At 41.5% G+C, this 18149-nt stretch overlaps 1 protein-coding gene across 2 annotated transcripts in view; it reads left to right on the top strand.

The window, feature by feature from the left end:
- Window positions 1-1005: 1005 nt before the first annotated feature.
- Window positions 1006-18149, top strand: part of REV1 (REV1 DNA directed polymerase) — an 82764-nt gene continuing 65620 nt past the window's right edge. For both annotated transcript variants that reach the window (XM_076001032.1, XM_076001031.1), the window contains exon 1: window positions 1006-1200. The gene's annotated coding sequence lies outside the window, so the exon portion shown is untranslated. The remainder of the gene's footprint in view (window positions 1201-18149) is intronic.

Here is an 18149-nt window from a genome sequence, read left to right as displayed (position 1 = left end):
GTGGGAAAATGGTCCTTAAGGAACGATTGTTTTCAGCTAGGAAGCCCTCAATTAGGATTTTATTTAAGCATATATAACAGAGAATATTACATTTTTTTTTACATTAGGAGAAAATTGCTTTCTCGTGTAAAACTCCCCGAGCTGCATGTGGGACGGGATACGCGCCGTAGGTTTACAAGTATCAGATGCAATGCGGGGCGGGCAATCAGGGGACTGAAGATAGTGTTTGCGCCTGCGGGAGTCGGCAACGACGCCCTCAAACCCAGTGGCGCAGTGTTCACTCCGGCTAACCTATGTGGTTGGCCGTGCTTCTCGATTGCTCCGTGACATGGGAAAGTGTCAGTGTGTCAGTTCCCATGTGTCCCTTTCTCCACTAGATGTCACTGTAAATCAACTGCTTGAGGTGGGGACGCGGGTGTTTGGTGTTACCTTCAGCCAGGACCAGGGTTTTAAGCCCGGTCAGTCCCTACACTTGTGTCCTCCTCGACCGAGAAGCCCGGAGCCCGGGGCGGGCGGCTGGGCGCAGGGACCCGCTGCAGGGAGAGCATGCGCCTCCGAGGCGGTGGCCGGGCGCAGGGACCCGAGCAGGAGGCGCGGAGGCGGCGGGGTGCAGGGCCGGCGGCTGGCGTGCGTCTCGTTGCGGAGGCCGGCAGAGCCCGCGTTCCCTTCAGCCCCCGCCAGCGAGACGGTCACGTGCCGCCGAGGCGCTGCCCCCTGCGGGCGGCGGCGGCAGAGGAGGGCGGGGCCGAGGGGGGCGGGCCGGGCGACGCTAGGCTCCGAGGCGCCGCGCCTGTGGTTTGGGGTCGCCCCAGGCCGGGGGCGAGCCGAGCGCGTGCGCCGCGCGGCGGTGAGTGGGAGCCCGGGCGAAGAATGCGGCTCGCACGGCGCGCGCGAAGAGCCGGCCGCCGCCGGCGCGGAGGGGTGGGAGGGGCCAGCGCGTGCGCGCGGGGCCGCCGGGGGGCGGGGCCGCGGCGCGCGCGCCCGCCGGAGGGGGAGGGGCGGGGAACAGCCGCGGAGCGCGCGCAGGGCCGGCCGCCGCGAGTGTGGGGGAGCGTGGACCGCGGCGCGGCTGTGTGACTGCCTTTTCCTGGCCCACCTCTCAGGTCCCCGGCTGGAACACTGTGCGGCAGCGGAGCCGGGGTCCGTGAGGCCGGAGCAGGCGGCCGAGCCCGGGCATGGTGGTCTGGGGCAACGCGGAAGGTGAGCGACCCCCGGGCCGGCGGCGGGGTGGGGGAGGGGCGGGGCCGGACACGCGTCTCCAGAGGCGTCGCAGACCCGCCCGGCGGCGGCCGGAGCGCGGACTGCCTGAGGTGGGGCGGGGGATGGGCGCGCCGGCCCTGGCCCCGCGGGCCGTCCTCTCGCGGCCTGGGCTGCCGGCGGCGCCCGCCCCTCGCGCCAGCAGCTGCCGGGTTATGTAACGCGTGACCTCCCCTTCCCCCTCCGCCATAGCGCGGCCAGCCCCGGTCCGGCACACTGCCGACCCGCGCCGACCCCTCGCGCCTGCGGCCCTTCCCTCCGCGGTCCCCGGGTCCCGCCGGCCCCGCTCGGACTGCGCCGCAAACTCCTTCCTCCTGCGCCGGCGCCTCGGCCGGCCATTCACTCCCGCGCCATTCATTCCTGCGCGCGTTCGGGCGTTCGTTCTACAAGCGTTTGCAGAATGTCGACCCGGGCCAAGCGCTGGCGTTCTCTGCCCGGCCTCCCGCCACAGTATTTCCCCGGTACCCCCTACTTCTCCCACTGCGTTGGATCCCGGAACCTGTATCAGAGTATCCGAGGCAATTTTTATTCACTTATTCCCCTTGTTACTTATCTGTTCCCTTAATATGCAGGGCACCGTCCGCACTTATACACACTGTTAAAATGATTCAGCATGTGTGTTTTACTGGTCTTCCTACCTATTCCCAGTTTGTAAAGAAATAACCTCAATGTAATAGTCCTTAATTGATTCAACCTTGTTTAAAAAAAATTCAGATGATGGAAGTCTACTAGTTCTGTCTTTACCTTCACGTCTTCTCAAACCATGTACTAAATAGAAACAGTATCATTTAGGTAGAAAATGTAGACTAACACATACCATGAAAAGGGCTTGTAACTATTAAGGACTTTATGTAACAATTCTTAATTCTCTGTATCTGCCTGGTGTCTCTGGCTTGTCCACTTTAGTCTTGGAGAATAAGATTTCCTCTTTTGGTAGGGTAGGACATACCCTAACCTTCTTCTGTGGAGTTATTTCTGTGGAGTAATGCACACGGTAACCCAACCTGGGGGTACCTTTTACCTGTTCCAAAACTTAGGGTCTCTGTTTTCCCACATAGCCTTTTCTTTCCCCGTACAAATGCTGCTAATATGTTCCCTCCCTTCCTGTACTCCTCTGCTGGCACTTCAAAACTCACCTAAAGTTTCTCTTAAGGAATCCTTCCTTCTCCCAGTCTACATTCAGTTCCATTTTCCATGTGTTATGCTGATGATTTTTTTTTTTTTTTTAAAGATGTAGGGTCTCACTTTTACCAGGCTGGAGTGCAGTGTCACGTTCATAGCTCACTGCGGCCTGGAACTCTTAGGGCTCAAGGGATCCTCCTGCCTCAGCCTTCCCAGTAGCTGGGACTATAGGCAGGTACCACCACATCTGGCTAATTTTTAAATTTTTTGTAAAGACAGGGTCTTGCTTGTTGGCCAGGCTGGTCTTGAGCTCCTGATTATCTTTTTATCCCTATCCTCTTTTTATCTTATTTTGCAAGTCCCTTGAGGTCATGATCTTTACCAAACTCCTGTCATTTGTCATAGAACTATAGTTCTATTTTATGATAAATGGTACATATTTAAGATTTTTTTAAAAGTTGGGAATCTTAGGATTAATTTCTATTAAGTCTAAAGTAGAAAATAATTTTTCAAAATAGTATGCTTGAATGTATAAGATCAGCCCATTTTCCCCACCCCCAATTCAAAATTCAGATTCTACATAAGAGAATTAAATAAGCCTGTCCCCATCAGCAATAAACTAGTCATTATTAATGAGAAGTTACAATAATTGCATATAGTATATATTTTATTGTCCTTTCTTTGATAGCTGCTATAGTGGAAGGATAGGAACTTCAGCGTTAGTTGTGGGTTTCAATTCTGGCTCTGCCAGTTGTGACCTTGGACGAGTTCTTAATATCTCTTGATTTTTTTTCTCATTCGTAGAATGAAAACATCATTTCCCACCTTGGGTAATGTTGCCAGAGACTTAAATGAGTTCTTAAATGTAAGGCAACTAGTGAGACTTTGGTGCACAGTGGGTGCTCAGTAAAGACATACTCCCTTTGATACACCCCTTTAGTACAATTCACAATCTAGAATGAGCCTGGGTATGCTAAGACACAAAGCATGAGAGGAAAGCTAATCAGAACAGATAGTAGGTACCTCTTGTCTCCAAATAAATGAACAAGCCCTAGTCCAAAGAGCATTATGGTTCATTCTGCTTCTCAAGAATGTTTGGGTATATATGGCATATTATAAATCTTAGGCTATATTAAATAGAGCATGTAAAAATGAAAAGACCTTTTTAATCTTTTATTCTGTTTCTATGATGATAATAGACCAACTGAAACACGAATATTAAAAAAGAATTAATTTTTTTCAAAGGCAAGACAGGAGGGGATATGAGGGGAGGAGAGGTATTAAAAGGTCTTTTTTACAGACAAATAGGTTGCCAGCTCTTTTAGTATCTCGTCTGTTTATAAACAGTACATGAATCCTAATCTAAGTTCTAGTGTCTCTTGCTTGGACTGTTATAATAGTGCCTTCACTGGTGTCTCTATATCTCTTTTTCCCTGACTGTTCCCCCCATAACAATCAGTGTGATATTTTTGAAAACATAAATCAGGTTGTCAGTTTCTTGCTCATTATCCTCCAAAAGCTTCCTATTACACTTGAATCTAAACCTGTTAGCATGGCCCATTGAGGCATTTTGGATTTGGCAAACCTTATCACTTACCACATGACCTTCATAATCCTACTCCATGCCTACGGTCCTTTTGCCCGTTCTTGAACAAATTGTTCCCACCTTGGGATGTTATACTTGCTATTCTTTCAGGTGGACCACCCTTTCCCCTAGGTGGTCATGGCTCTTGCCTTCACATCTTCTGTTTGCTGCTCAGACATCATCACCTCAGAGTGGCCTTCTGTAATTCCTAAAATAGAAGCCAGTTCTTCCCTCTCTTCTCTTCTTTCCTTTTTTTCTTTCTGACATGGTCTCACTCTGTAGCCAGGCTGGATGCAGTGACACAATCAAAGCTCACTGTAGCCTTGAACCCCTGGTCTCAAGTGATCCTCCTGCCTCAGCCCCCAAATCACTGAGATTATAGGCATGAGCCACTGCTCCTGGCCCCTCTATCACTTTTGATTCTTTTATTCTTTCTTTTTCTCCATAGTGTTTAATACTAGGTGAATACACACTGTTGACTCATTGATTGCCCCCATTAGACTTGTTTGCTCCCAGCCCTCTTCCCAGCTGGAGGACAGAAGCTTTGTCTGACTTGTATACAGTTTTATTCTTGGTGCTTAGAACTGTGCCTGTTACATAATGGGTTCTTAGCAAAACTTGTTGAATGAATGAATGGTATAGTTGATTTGGACATTAGTTCTGGAGTCAGACAACTTGGATCAGAATCCAGGCTCCTATCATTTACTGATTGTGAGGCCACAGGCAAGTTATTAACTTTAATAACTTTTAATGACTTTTGGTGCCTCAGTTTGTTCATCTGTAAGAGGACTGTAATAATAACTACCTCATAGGATTATGATGAGTAATAATTGAGTTAATATATGTAAGTCCTTAGGACAAGGTTTTTTTTTTTTTACCTTTAAGAGCTATTTGAAATTAGGGTTTTCTATTTTCATATGAGCTAAAGGTGGATTTAATTTTATATTTATTACTTTTTTGCTGAATTTTTGTTAGCTGTCAAAATTATATTTATGAAACTCTTTTAAAATAAATTCATTTTGTGGCTGTCTAGAACAAATTAAAAAATAAACTGCTGAGAATAATGACCAGTATTTTGTCTTAATGTGTGAGTCAGGATTTTTATTCTTTAATCTGTACAAGATGCAAAGAGTGATTATCTCAACAGCTGCCCACCAGAGTGGCTTTTATATATTTCCTTTGAAGTTTAGCTGGAGATTTGATTGTGGTGATGAAAGGACTTGCTGGAAGCTTCTTGTCTTTAGACAGGAAAATCCTTGAATATCCAGTTGAAGTGTGGGTCTTGTAATATTTGGGAAGGATGTTTTATCATCTTTAGGGTGCTCTGTTTCTACTTCATTTCATTGTGGATTTTTCCCATAAAATTGTATTTGGTTCTTAATTACAGTTTAAAATAACACAGCTATACTTTATATCTTCCTTTCCCTTTCTGTTCTTTTCATAATGTGATTATTTTTTTTTTTTAGCATTTACAGAAGTAGGAGAGGAAAGAATTGATGGAGACAATTACTTTATAATAATAGATAATTTGAGATAATACAACTTGAATTATTCTTATAAACTAAGATTCTGCCTATGGCAATTTTATACTTGCATAATACTAGTTATTTTTACTTAGATCCAGTTGTCCTTAGTAAAATGTTTCTTTGTAGGAACAGTATGTTTTATTTCTCAGTCTGAACTTTAACAAGTAAAAGGATATTAAACTTTGGGCCTAAATTTTTAAAAAGTCAAAATACTGATTTATGTCACATTTGTTTCAAAATTTAATAATTGCTAAAGTATTAAATATTTTCTGTGTGCCAGGTTCTTTGCTGAGGTCAGTGTCTCATTTAATACCCACAGCTACCATAAAAGGTGTAGGCATGGTTGTAAAGAAAGGTTCAGAGAGAGGTTATTACTTAGCTGGGTCACACAAGTAAGAAAGGAGCTAGGATTTCAACCTAGTTCCATCTAATTTCATAACCACTCTGCTGTGAGGCACATTGGAAACAAAGGCAGGAAACAGTGGCTTTCATGCCTGTTATCCCAACATTTTGGGAGGCCAAAGTGGGAGGATCGCAAACAGGAGTTTGAGATCAGCCTGGGCAACATAAGGAGATCCCATTTCTATAAAATTTTTTTAAAAATTAGCTGTGCCTAGTGGCACATGCCTGTAGGCCCAGCTACTTGGGATGGGAAGCTAAGGCAGGAGAACTGCTTGAGCTGAGTTTGAGGCTGCAGTGAGCTACGAAAACTGCCATTGCATTCCAGCCCAGAGGACTGAGTGACACCCTATCTCAAAAAAACAAAACAAAACAAAAAACCAACCAACAGGATTTCTGTTTGGAAACTTGCCATTATATTTTATCATGTTATTTGTATATGTTCCTCTTAACTACTGGCAGTTTCATCATTATTTATGGCTAAGTTTTTTTTAGATTTAACTACTATACTTAATTACCTATATATTCTTGAAGCATGAACTATTTTATTAGGGTGATGATTTACAAAATCATTTTTTTCTCATTAAATCATTAAAAATAAGTCAAAGCATCATGTGTCATGGTACGTCAACTTCATAAATAGATTGAAAAGGGTTTGCATATGATAGGGGTGATACATCGGATTTAAGAAAACAAATGTCGTTAAATTTAAGGCTAAAATAAATTTCAGGTAGCAACTAAATATTTAATGAACGTTATTAGTGATGTGTTTCTGCTGGTTACAGAGCAAATCTTTGTTTTTAATAAGTAAGAAGGAACACATTAGTAGAATGTTTTGACATAATTTTAATGATTTTTGACATTTACTTGGAAAACTTTTAATTTGTAAGAATATCTAAATTATGAGTTGTTGACTTTCTCAGCACCTGAGTATGTTCAGAATGTCAGTGCTAGAAAGAACCTTACAGATTCTGTAGGCCATGCCCTCATATCTTACTGGAAAAGAGTGAAACCTCTAGAGACATTCACCTACTAAATAGGGAAAATAGGAGTGGAATTTAGGGATTTTTTTACTCAAAGGTTATTTTTTTCCTCTGCTAGACTACACTGCCCCCTGTGTCACCCATGGAAAGACAGACATTTAGTATCTCATGTTCAAGAGGGCAGAAAATTAAATGATATATTGTGATTTAAAGTCTCGATTTTTTAATCATTGGAAAGTAATAGGAAAAATTCTTGTCCTCTATTCATGATGCAATTGGAAATTATGCTTTCTCATGTAGGTAGGCAACTGTCTTGTCCACATAGGATAGTTTGAGAAACATTTTAAAGAGACCAGTCTGATCCCACGGTTTTGTGCATGAATTAAAAGCTTATGTAGAAATGGGCAAAAAAAGTTGGTTGTGATGTGGATAGTCTGTACTCAAAACCAGTATCTGAGCATCAAAATGTTGCTCACTGGCTTCTTCAGTCATTCCCGATCATGTTCAAGGCTAAAAGGAACTTCTTAGAGGTTTAGTTTGTCCCTAAATTCCGTCATATCTACATTTGAGATTAGTAAGAATGGACTTAATGCATTTTATCTTTTAGGCACTAGTCTGCATTATGTAGTTGAAATTAGCATTGGAATTCTTTGCTTTTTTAAATGCTTTTAATCAAGTTCTGAATTTTATTTTTATAGTAACAAATATTGGCTGTTTATTTCAAGACTTTTTTTTTTAGCCATTTAAGCTGGACAATCCTGAATTTTAAAAATATTTTAACAGTTTCTTCCTTAATGTTTTAAGAAGCACAACCAAAATAAAACCTCTTTACTTTTTGTAATGCTTTGTATCTTAAAGAGTGCTTTCACTCAGCTTTTTTCTCATTTAATCTAATGAGAATCCTGGGAAGAGAGAGAAGGCAGTGTATCCTATTTTATCGCTGCTGTGTCATCCTGGCACCAACTGTAAAGTTTTCCAGCGGCGAAAAAAATAGAGAGAGTGGGGCCAAACAAAGTGGCTTTATTGTACACTCACGGACGAGGTTTGTGGGTCCCAAGAGAGAGCCCCCCCCCCAAGAAGTTGAGTCCGTTTGGAGGGGAGCAGGCCTGTATACTGTTTGGGGCAGGTTAGGGACTTTTGACGGGAAGAGCTGGGGTGACCTTTGGTGGTCATTGAGAAATAGGAAGGGCTGGCGATATTTGTGTAATCCGGGAACCGAAAACTTTCTTATCTGGATGGACATCCAGGTGTTGTTTGTTTTCAGCAGGACCTGGCAGTTGTCCTGGGCGGGTCTGGTCTCTTGAGCCTTTTCTTTTTGATCTAGGGAGGGGAGGGGGGCTGCTACCAGCCTTACACCAACTATCCAGTTAGGTCGGATATCACAGGTTAAGGAATACAGTCCACATGACTTCCTTTGTTGCAGATATTAGCCACAAGGTGCTAGGGCTTCCAAGCTACCCACACTTCTCACCAACTGTCTACAACTTCAGAAGTTCCCACTACTCCCTCAGGTTTGATAATTTGCTAGAATGACACAGAACTCAGGAAAGTGCTGTTCTTGGGATTACAGTTCTGTTGTAAAGAACACAAACCAGGAGCAGCCAAACAAAGAGGCACATAGGGCCAGGTCTGGGAGGGTCCCAAGCATGAAGCTTCCATATTCTAAGGACACATGATCCTTCTAGTACATCAGTGTATGATTATCAACCTGGAAAGCTCACCCAGGCTTCAATGTCCAGAGTTTTACCGGCATTTTATTACATAGATATGATTAAACTCAGTCTTTAGCCCCCTTCTCCTTGGAGGTCAAGAAGTCAGGCTGATATCATGTGGCTTAAAGGCCCAACCCTCTAATCACATGGTTGGCCTTTCCAGCATGGCCAGCACCCATCCTGAAACTAGTGGCCCACTGGGAGTCACCCTGTTAATATAAACTTAATGTGGTCCAAGGCGCCCACCATGAATAACAAAGACACTTCTATTAGTTGGGAAATTCCAAGCATTGAGCCTTCCAGGAACCAGGGACAAAGGCCAGCCAAATTCTTTATTATACAATGTTTGCTGAAGAAGTGAAAACACTTGCCCAGTTTGTGACAGCTGAAACTAGTAGTATTGGTAGTAACTCAATGACCTCCATTATATTAAAAATTGGAGCAGGTTGCCTTGGAACATATTTATATAGACAGATTGCCTTCTGTTGAGAATTTTCTTTTATTGATACTCAAATGTTTTACTTACATATTTTATTGTAGGCTGGGTTACAAACTAGTTAGTATTCTAAAAGCTCAATTCTGGCTATAAAAAGTTTGATTTTTGGTATTTCTCTTGAATATGTACTTTTAGACCTAGTTGATTATTCACTACTATTAAAGGAAAACTAAACCTATGAAGTGAGATTTTTGTGGGGGTGTGTGTAAGCAGTGATAATCTGTTGTTAGAGTTGTAAAACTTAATTGCTGTTTTGAATTTCAGCACTTGAGTTGAAGTTATACTGTTTAAGTTTATGATGTTGGGGGTTAATTAATATTCTCTTGTTTATTCCCACCCAATGAAAAATCTTTTCTCTGATTGTCACTTAAAGATTATATTAAATTCTCTTGGAACTCACTATTTCTCAGAGATAGAATCTGTTAGTTGAGGTATAGTATGCTAAATAGACTGTTACATTAAATAAGACTTCTGGTGTCTTGAAGAATGTAGCATGTCCTTAGAATGTCATCTTTATTTTTTTTTTTTTTGTATATATATTTTTAGTTGGTCAATTAATTTCTTTCTATATTTTGGTAGAGACGGGGTCTTGCTCAGGCTGGTTTTGAACTCCTGACCTCGAGCAATCCGCCCGCCTCGGCCTCCCAGAGTGCTAGGATTACAGGCGTGAGCCACCGCGCCCGGCCTAGAATGTCATCTTTAAAATGTAGTGTTTTGGCTGGGCTCGGTGGCTCACACCTGTAATCCTAGCAATCTGGGAGGCCAAAGCAGGAGGATTGCTCAAGGTCAGGAGTTCGAAACCAGCCTGAGCAAGAATGAGACCCCACCTGTATTAAAAAATAGAAAGAAATTAGCTGGACAACTAAAAATATATAGAAAAAATTAGCCGGACATGGTGGCGCATGCCTGTAGTCCTAGCTACTCAGGAGGCTGAGGCAGGAGGATTGCTTGAGCCCAGGAGTTTGAGGTTGCTGTGAGCTGGGCTGATGCCGTGGCATTCCAGCCCAGGCAACAGAGTGAAACTCTATCTCAAAAAAAAAAAAGAAAACGGTAGTGTTTTTAAAAAAAATACGTGCTTTTAAATATATGATATTCTTGGCATGATGCAAGGAAAAAGAGTCCAGAAACAGTGGTAGCTTCTTAAACTAATTCTACCTTTATGTTCACTTGCAATTACATTCGGTGAAAGGATTTGTGGGAAAAAAGATTTGTGAAAGATGGAACTAATAGCAGATCCAGGAAAGAGTGACTTTGACCATATTTTTGGATTGCAGTTACTCAGAAGGATTTTATTTCTAGTTATATGTCATTATTTATGCCTATTTACCTTGTGAGTTTAGAGATCTAAAGAATTGTAGTAATAGAATGAATGCACAAGATGAAGCGTTCTACTAAGATTTCTAGGTCTTAGTATAGGTTAGGCTCAACAGCCAGAAACTCTGCTTGTCTGTGCACTATGCTTCCCAGCTATTTACACACACAAACTTAGACTTCTTTTCTTTTCCTAAAACTTACAAAGTAAGATTTGAACTTTTTGTATGATATTCAAGGCCTTCTGTTATATTTCCTCAGCTGCCTTAGTTTTTTTACCACTACATCTGGCCATGTGTCCTACATACTGGTCTATTCCAGAATGTTCTAAACATCTTTCTGCATTTTTGCTTTTGTGTTTTTGATTATGAATTTTCCTTCTTCCCGAAATCTCTCCCTCCCTCCTGTTGTTCTTAGTGCAGATCCACCTCTTTAGTAATGTCTTCTTGGGTTTTTTCAACATGAGATTTATTGCTGTTTTCTGTGTGCATTCTATCAGTGCCTCTAATGTAGAATTGATATGATCGTTTTATGCAAATCTTTTTTCTTTGATAACTTTGGATTATGGTTTATAATTTACTCATCTTGAAAACTGATTTATAGTAAATGCTCAGTAAATATGAAGTAAACCATTAGATCAGACTGGAATTTGGGAAAAGGGCAAGTGAGAGGCAGGACAGGAGAAATTTTGTCACCTATAATCTAATTAAAGCCTTCAACTGGTGAGTTGCATTTACTCATGTTGTGAAATTCTTTTTACTTAGTGCATATTGTAGAGACATTCTCTCTAAGTATAACCTGTTTCATTACTTCTGAACTCCAGCCCTTGTCTCTCTTTTCGCCATTCTGTATAGTTTAGGTATAGGCATAAAGTCATTGGTTCTCATATGTGTGCCTCAGACCAGCAGCATCAGTATTACTTGGGAACTTTTTAGAATTGCAAAGTCCTGGCCCTACCCTAGGCTCACTGAATCAGAAACTTGGGAGTTGGGGCCCAACAGTCTGTGTTTAATACTGTGGTCCAACAACACCTCCCCACCCCCCAGGACCAGTACTAGTCAGTGGCCTTTTAGGAACCAGCCTGCACAGCGGGAGGTGTGAGCCAGTGAGTGAAGCTTCATCTGTATTTACAGCCGCTCCCCATCACTTGCATCACTGCCTGACCTCTGCCGCCTGCCCCGTGTTTCCATGGAAAAATTATCTTCCATGAAATAGGTTCCTGGTGCCAAAAAGGTTGGGGACTGCTGTAATAGGCTCAAGCATGAGAACCTGTTTTAATGTTTAACCTGTTTAAATGTTTAACCTGGTTAAATGTTTTAGATAAAATCCCTCTTAGATAGATAGTACCTCCTTGATTCTCTGGTTCAGTTCTGTTCCTATTACTAGCCCTTCTGCTGTGGTCTTTAGGAATCCCTGATTTACTGCAACCTTGAATTCTTCTAAACATAATCAATTGGCTTTCCTGTGAGAATATACCACTTCTCCTCAGTGAAGATCAGTGGCTTTTTATTCTTTCATCTGGACTCTATCATGTCATCTCCCAAACATTCTTTTGTTTTCCTTTGTAGCTTGATCTCTGCTTAGGGACATGCTGCTGTCTTTGAGATGCATGGGACATCCTAGTGGAGATGTTTAATAAAAGCAGTTGGGCCAAGTGGTTTAGAAGACAGGAAACTAAGAAAATTGAGGGAGGGTGCTAGGAAACCAGGTGACTAGGCTGCACTCTGAAAATCCAGAGAAAGCAGTTCTCCTTGTATTTTAAGGTGTCTCATGTCTTTCCCTTTCTTTCTATGGACATCTGTGATTCCAGGGAAGGAAACTTAGCAATTCTTTCAGAAAGCCCCCTTCAGTTTGCATTTACATGATTGATTTTGCTAAATCAAGCATGTTTTTAGGAATTTTTTTTTGAGTTATGAATAACCAGAAGGATAAGGGAGAGAAAATTCTTTGATATATTGAACTGTTTTGGATAAAGGCTTTCCTTTCAATCTGATCAGCCTCAAACTGGGACATTACAGATGTTTTTTATGCATTCTCAATTTTAATATATCCAGATACTTTTTATATAGTACATCTTATTGTTTGCTACTTTTTATCTCTGTAATCTATTTAAATATTGAATCAAAATTATAATATCATTTGTTAGGGTACAGGCTAAGCTGCTGTAACAGAGACTTCAGAATGCAATGGCATGAACAGTTTTAAGTTTTTCATTCTCTTGTGAGTTCAAAGGTAGGTAAGCAACCCACAGTGGATGAACAACTCTTTTTTTAGTTTTTTTAGGGTTCCACATTTCTTTTGTTTGCTTAGCCACTCCCTAGGGTGTTATCCTCATTCCCATGGTTGAAATCTTTACTTCACAACTGCATTCCAGAAAGTGAGATAAACAGCTTCCTTTAAGAATATGGCACATATTTTATATACCTTATTCATATCTCATTGGCCAGAACCTGGTCACATGGCCACTCCTGATTTTTTTTTTTTTTTTTTTTTTAGAGAAGCCTGGGAAATGTAGTTTGTAGTTGGCAATCCTGCTTCCCACTAAGAGGGGTGAGAGAGGTGGTCTATTACTAAAGGAGGAGTGAATGCTGGAGGACAGTTCCATTCTGCCATTGCAGAGTTTGGAAATCCCAAGACCACCCTCACTTCTGACATTGCAAGTTTGGGGATCCCTGCTACCTTTAGGTTCAATAATTCATTAGAAGGGCTTGCAGAACTCCAAAAAACTCTTGTACTTTTGGTTGGATTTATTACAGTGAAAAGATACAGAATAAAATTAGCCAAGGGAAGAGGTGCATGGAGCACACAGAAGAGTTACACATGTGGAAGTAACAGTTATCCTTTCCTAGGGGACTCGTGGACAGTGCTTAACTTCTGGCACTGATGTGTAACAGTATAGAGAATCACCAATCAGGGAAGTTCACCCAAGCCTTGGTATCCAGTTTGTGTTGGAGTTTGGTCACTTAGATGTGATTGACTAATGGCATGTTTGACCTTTAGTCTCCAGCCCTTCAGGAGGTTGATAATATTATACATGGCTCTAAGCCCTCACCATAAATCAGTGTTAGACTATCTAGAGTGGCTCAAAGCCCCCAGGTAAACAAAGGCTTGTAACAGGCAGGAAATTCCAAGGGTTTAGATGTTACCTCCCAGGAACTAAGGGCAAAGGCCAGAGCTTTCTTTGGGTAAGGTTAATTTCTACTACACAGCCACATCTGTGGATAGGCATGTCCTGGTTTTTGGAAAACATAGAAAAATATGCATAATATGTATGCATTTGTTGCAAGCTTTTTGTTTGTTTGTTTGTTTAAATAGGTAGACTTATATGTCTACATGATATACATTTTAAAGACTGCAAAAGACTCTAGAGTCTGTCAGGTCTAACTCTGTCCGCATGCGGAACAACTAAGATCTGACTGATAGTGACTTGCTTAAGGTCAGAGAACCAGTTAGCAACAAAATTGGTGCTGACTCTTGGTCTTTTTTTTTTTTTTTTTGAGACAGGGTATCGCTCTGTTGCCCAGGGTAGAGTATAGTGGTGTCATTATAGCTCACTGCAGTCTCAAACTCCTGGGTTCAAGCGATCCTTCTGCCTCAGCCTCTTGAATAACTGGAACTACAGGGTGCCCTCACACCCAGCTTATTTTTCTATTTTTTGTAGAGATGGCATCTTGCTCTTGCTCAGGCTGGTCTCAAACTCCTGAGCTCAAGGGATCCTCCTACCTCAGCCTCCCAGAGTGCTAGGATTCTTACAGGTGTCAGCCACTGTATTTGGCCTGACTCTAGGTCTTTACTTCTTCTCATGAATATGGACTAGTTGTGTTCTAGATGGAGCTTATCTGTAGGACCTGTTTTCTTCCTGAGTCCTCTTACATGTATAGCTGCTACTTTGTCTAACCCAGACAGGTGCTGGATTCCCTGATGAATAAGCATCTCTTTTGTTGAATTGAATTAGGCCAGTTCAATTTAATAACGTTCTTACTTTTTAAGCAGTTCATATTGATACCATTGTTGTTATTTTCTCCATTGAAGATTTGGGAACACAGTTTTATAGAGGATGAGTATGATTTTGTACCACAAATCAAAAATGCAGTCTTATAGAACATTTTAGCTTCTCTACCCTAGAAACTACAAAATAAATAGCACTTGGCCTACCTACTCTATAGATGAGTTGTAAAGATAAGTGATAGATTTAGAAGGCCCTTTGAAAAATAAAGGCGCTGGAAATGTAAGATAGTAGTAGTGGTGTGTTTAATGTAAAGAATTTAAATTTGAATGTTAAAATTCAGTGAACGTCAAAAGGAAGGAAATATAGTGTCAGTTAACAGGTGAATTTTTTAGATGGTGGGAATATGGGTAATTTCCCCCCTCCCTTTCTGTTTTCTGTATTTTCCAATTTTCTACAATGAACATGTATTGCTTTTATAAATAGAGCAGGACAAACTATTTTTGAAAAGGAACACCTAGCAAGATTGAAAACTGTACTTAGCAGCATGATAAAGCAGTGTATAAACATGAGTCGGTAATGGGGGAATAATAGAGGTTGTCCTAAGAAAAGATAGAAAGATCAGACTCACTTTAAGAAAAGGCTTATGTACCAAAGCCCGTATTTTTTTCTTAGGAGAGTACTGTATGCCACTTGATAGATTAAAGTTCTTTGAGTACTGTGTTTATAAAATTGGTGTCTCATCTAGTACAGGAATTGTTTCATTGCAGCAGAAAAAATTGGTAACAGGAAAATATTTTAGTATAATGAAGGTAAAAAACCCACAAAGTTGTAAAGAAAGAGTTCTGTTAGGAATAAAATCTGATCTAAATATCTTGGACTTTAATATATTTTTATAATAGATGTTAAGTACTAGAAATGCACATAGCACTATTCTTAGAACATAAACCATCAGCTTGGTTTAGAATCAATTGCTGAAAGCCAAGTATATGCTGAAGACTAGAGGCAATAATTGTGCTTCTGTGGAAATTCTGTCCTCATCTAAGTGTCCGATTTTTGGTTTTCTTTTAAATACCTTGGTGAGAGTCAAAATCAAAACCTGACTGTAGCCGGGCGCGGTGGCTCACGCCTGTAATCCTAGCTCTTGGGAGGCCGGGGCAGGCGGATTGCTCAAGGTCAGGAGTTCAAAACCAGCCTGAGCAAGAGCGAGACCCCGTCTCTACTATAAATAGAAAGAAATTAATTGGCCAACTGATATATATATAAAAAAAATTAGCCGGGCATGGTGGCTCATGCCTGTAGTCCCAGCTACTCGGGAGGCTGAGGCAGAAGGATCGCTCGAGCCCAGGAGTTTGAGGTTGCTGTGAGCTAGGCTGACGCCACGGCACTCACTCTAGCCTGGACAACAAAGCGAGACTCTGTCTCAAAAAAAAAAAAAAAAAAAAAACCTGACTGTAGTATGTGGGATGGGTCTGTGTCGCGCCCGCCTCGCCAGCAAGGAAGACGCGGCAACTGGAGTTCTTCTGACAGTGCTTTAATGGGGTTCCCTTTAGACTTACATGATGCGGAAGACCCTGAGCACAAGCTCTCACACACTTATATACTCTAAGGAAGGAGGGAAGTGATGGGGATAGGTTAAAAGCGCGCGAGGGTTATTACTGATAGGCCAAGCTAAGATCCTTCATATGCATACTTATAGAACAGGCCAGGACTTACTCTGCGCATGCGCTGAACTTGTTTACTACAGGCGGGCCACCGGAAATCGGCGCCATCTTGTAATGGCGTTGTCACCGCGCCCCACAGGTCTGGAAGTTTGCTCTACCATGTTTCCCCGAAAATAAGACCTACCCATAAAATAAGCCCTAGCAGGATTTCTAAGCATTTGCACAATATAAGCCCTATCCTGAAAATAAGACCTAGTGATGGGCCTGGCTACGCAGCGAATCTGCACAACCCATGCATTTCGTCGCAGAGCGGTAAAGAAGACGAGCAGCCCTTCTCCTCTGCCTCATCATGACAGCTACTATCCCAGAGGTGACCTGAAAGGTCCAGGCAGCCTCACCAACAAGGTCGGCTCCCCCTGTCAGGTCTCAGCCATCCTGTGCGTGCTGCAAGCTGAGGCTTTGAGGGGAAAATAACACCCCTAAAAATAAGCCCTAGGGTGTCTTCTTGAGAAAAAATAAATATAAGACCCTGTCTTATTTTTGGGGAAACACGATACTTCCCTGAAATTCAGTAATCTCTGTAGTTCCAGTTTACACTTCAGTTCTCTTCTGTTTGAGAATTATAGGCTTAGAGCAGTGGTCCCCAACCTTTTTGACACCAGGCACCAGTTTCATGGGAGATAATTTTTTCACGGGGGTTGGTGGTGGTGGTGGTGGTTTCGGGGTGATTCAAGCGCATTATATTTATTGTGCACTTTATTATTATATAATATATATAATATAATATATAATGAAATACTTATACTTCAACTCACCATAATGTAGAATCTAATGGAGCTCAGGTGGTGATGCAAATGATGGTGAATGGCAGTAAATACAGATGTAGCTTGGCTTGCCCTCCGTTCACCTCCTGCTGTGCCCCCTCTGCTGTTCCTAAGTTTCATGGAAGATCATTTTCCACAGACAGGGCAGGGGGACAGCAGAGCTCTATGTCCTGGTCCCTAACAGGTCAAGGACTGGTACCAGTCCGCAGACTGATACCTGGTCCATATAAATTACTTCTGCAATTGGCCTACCACTGCTCCAATTCAAAGAAAAAAAATCCCAGGTACTGCTATACAGATTTCTTGGAGAAATAGATTCTTTCCCAACTTTGCACTCCAGATGAGAATTCTGATTACTCCCTATTCCTTGTAGCTTGCCAGTCTCTGTGATCCTGGCTGCCTATCAAGAGTTTCCAGCTTCAGAAGTCCTTCCCCTGCCCTTTACTTTTTCTCCTTTAAAAAGTGTAAAAAATTTTTTAAAATTTTGGTAAAATTCATATAACATAAAAATTTACCATTTTAACCATTTTTGAAGTATATAGTTCAGTAGTGTTAAGTACATTCACATTTTTTGACAAACATCACCACCATCCATATCCAGAACTCTTTCACCTTGCCTAAGGGTCTGCCCATTAAATAGTAACTCCCCCTCGCCACATTTTATTTTCTCTCTCTGAATTTCAGTACTTCATATGAGTAGAATCACAGTATTTGTCCTTTTGTAAATGGTTTATTTCACTTAGCATAATGCCTTTAAGTTTCATTCATGTGGTAGTACAAATTGGAATCTCCTTCCTTTTTAGGACTGAATAATAATATTTCATAGTATGTATATGCCACATTTTGTTTATCCATTCATCAGGCCATGGATACTTGAATTGATTCTACCTTTTGGCTCTTGTGAATAATGATATGAACATGGATATACAAATATCTGTTTATGTCCCTGCTTTCAGTTCTTTTGGGTGGAATCATATAGTAAATCTATTTCTAATTTTTTTAATAATTGCCATACTATTTTTCATAGCAGCTGTACCATTTTATATTCCCACCAACACTGCACAAGGGGTTTGGTTTATTCCCATCCTCATCAACACTGCTTTCTGTTTTTTTTTTATTTTTTAAATTTTTAATTATTAAGGCTAAATAACAGTTGTATATCTTCATAGGGTGCATGTGATGTTTTGATACAGGTATCCAACGTAAGTTAATCAAATCAGGATAGTTGGGATATCCATCACCTCAGGCAATTATCATTTCTTTGTTAGGAACATTCTTATTCCACTTTCTTAGTTATTTTAAAGTTAATACCCTAACTTGTTCA

This window comes from Microcebus murinus, chromosome 3, assembly GCF_040939455.1.
Source record: "Microcebus murinus isolate Inina chromosome 3, M.murinus_Inina_mat1.0, whole genome shotgun sequence".
Taxonomy (NCBI): Eukaryota; Metazoa; Chordata; class Mammalia; order Primates; family Cheirogaleidae; genus Microcebus; species Microcebus murinus.
The sequence above is the reverse complement of the archived record's forward strand: the minus strand, read 5'-3'. Positions and strand labels throughout refer to the sequence as shown.